Here is a 2,499-nt window from a genome sequence, read left to right as displayed (position 1 = left end):
CCGTGGTCAATCGCAACGTGGTCAATATTAACGTAGTCAATCGCAACGTGGTCAATTGCAACGTGGTCAATCGGAACTGTGGCCAATATTAACGTGGCCAAACGGATGCCACTCCGTTGATCCTGGGACTGAAGCTGAAAGTGGTATACTAATTTAATTAGGGTTGTATATAATTCTGTTTAAGTATACAAGGCAAAAATATAGTATATACAGGGTGATTTAGAATAAGTATAGGGTCCTTAAACATACGTATTCCTGACCGTATTCTGAGACGATTTTTCCTTTAACAAAATCTTGTGCGGAGCTTAGTTTTCAAGTTAAAAAGAAAAATAATTAGCGTACCACGGAGCAAATACGGAAGGTAGGCAGGGCCGGCGCGCTCACCGTTATACGCGGGTGTTTACGTGAAGCGCTCGCTGTGATCAGCTGATGCACGCATGCACACATTCGAACTCTCTTTATGTTATCTGCTTAGTCTGCCTTTCTGTCTGTTATTTGTTTGTGACTCTTTTTATTATCAAATAGTAAATAATAAATTGCTTCTGTGAGCCGCCACAGTTATTGGTGAATGAAATAATATAAATAATAACAATGATACAATAAAGTAAAAGATGTACTTGTTGGATAATTTTACGTGTAAATCGCAAAGATTTCGCAAAACTCAGAGTCGAAACGTTAGCGATTTACACATAATTTTTTTGCACATAATTTTTATTTTATCAAAACATTAACAATCAAGGGCAAATGAACCAAAGGCAGTATATTAGTAGCCAAAAACATTTATATTTCAAAATGGATCCAGACGTTTCGATTTACATTAAGCCATCTTCAATGGATTAATATAATTACACTTTAATTTAATATAAAATCTAATTAAAAACGCAGAATTTCGTCATACTTCGCAATTGTAGAAAAATTGATACATAGTTACGCTGGTTCTTAGATTTCCGTCATACATCACAATGGAAATCCCTTGCAGGAATTCCCGGAATTAACAAGTGGGCTTAGTAATGTTTCCGGTATGTCGTCGTTGCTTTACGCCCAAGTTACAGTCAAGCAGATAAGAGCGAGAATCTGTGATGTCATTGTGACGAGAAGGCCTATACTCGTCAATGTCTGTTTAGTTGGTTAGTCAAAGACATACTGAATTCTAAGTGATCACTGTGCTTACAATAAAGTTTAGTCGAGCCGTTTACTTTGCTATTATATTTATTAGATCTATCTCTGTTAATTTACGTAAGAGAAAACCAGGAGAAAGTTGTTATTCACAGAGAGATCTTCCTGTTACGTTCGGCATACGAGATATATGCAGAGCTTTTAAGAAAAAGATTAAAGTACAAGGCAGAGGGAAGGAAACATATTGTTACGCCCGTGTCTACGCCCGCGTCGTTCGACGTACCAGCGAGCCGGTCCAGCTCGGATGTTTCCTTGACGAGGCGCTATCGCCTGTCAAACGGACGACATAGGAGATTTGAGACAAGCCGTCGTGCCGTGCGGACGTGCTTTGCTCTGCTCTATCTATTCGCTACGTTATCTGTTCACAGTTATAATAAAGAGTGTTCCTTGTGTTCTTAATTAATGTTCCTTTTATTTGCCCGCGGCCTTCCGGTGCGCGTGCACGAACGCGAGTGCGGAAGCGCGAACGTTACGCGAACGAGTGCGTGAACGTGAGATTCACCGCCCCGAGCGTAACAATATATTTGAAAGTCAAACTAGTTTCAGGAAAGGAAGATCTACTACGGACAATATCTTTGTACTGAGTCATTTGATGCAAAGAAAAAAGGAAAAAGTATTTGCGGTATTCACGGATCAAAGCTAGCGTTTGACAACAAGACATAGGTATCTTATGGAACATTATCAGAAGGAACGGAGTCAGTGAAAATTTGGTTAGAAATGTGGAAAGGATATACGAAGAGACAGAGGTGATAATAAGAATCAAACAAGGTTTAACCAAAAATTTGTGGACAAGGAAAGAAATACATGGCAAGGATGCATGATGAGTCCTCTCTTGTTTAACTTTTATTTCGTGGAGATAAAAGAGGAATTTACGTGAAAAGATACAGAAGAGATAGAAATTGGAAAAATGAGAGTTTAGAATTTTGGGTCCAAAGACGATATCGTGTTAGTTGCAAAAATAGAGAGACTTTAGCGGATGCTTTTAAAAAGTTTCTAGATAAAATTAAATTAGTATTATGCATTAAGAAAACAAAAGTAATGGTTTCAATAAGGATAAAAGAGACAGGCTAAGCAGGAAATAGGGGGAAAAAAATATAAAGAAGGTGCAAGAATTTAAATGCTTACAAATAATTTAGATAAATAGGCTCATTAGAATATATCAAACGTATTAAAGTAGGCGCCATATGCAAGCCAACACGAATGATGGTGTGTAATAATTTCTTTACAGTATCTAACCACACGCAAACTACGCGCCACATATTCATCAGTCTTAAAACACAGTTTATTACATGAGGCCGAAATAACTTATAACAAATTAAATCG

This window comes from Wasmannia auropunctata, unplaced genomic scaffold (assembly GCF_000956235.1).
Source record: "Wasmannia auropunctata unplaced genomic scaffold, wasmannia.A_1.0 LD336090.1, whole genome shotgun sequence".
NCBI classification, from domain to species: domain Eukaryota; kingdom Metazoa; phylum Arthropoda; class Insecta; order Hymenoptera; family Formicidae; genus Wasmannia; species Wasmannia auropunctata.
The sequence above is the reverse complement of the archived record's forward strand: the minus strand, read 5'-3'. Positions refer to the sequence as shown.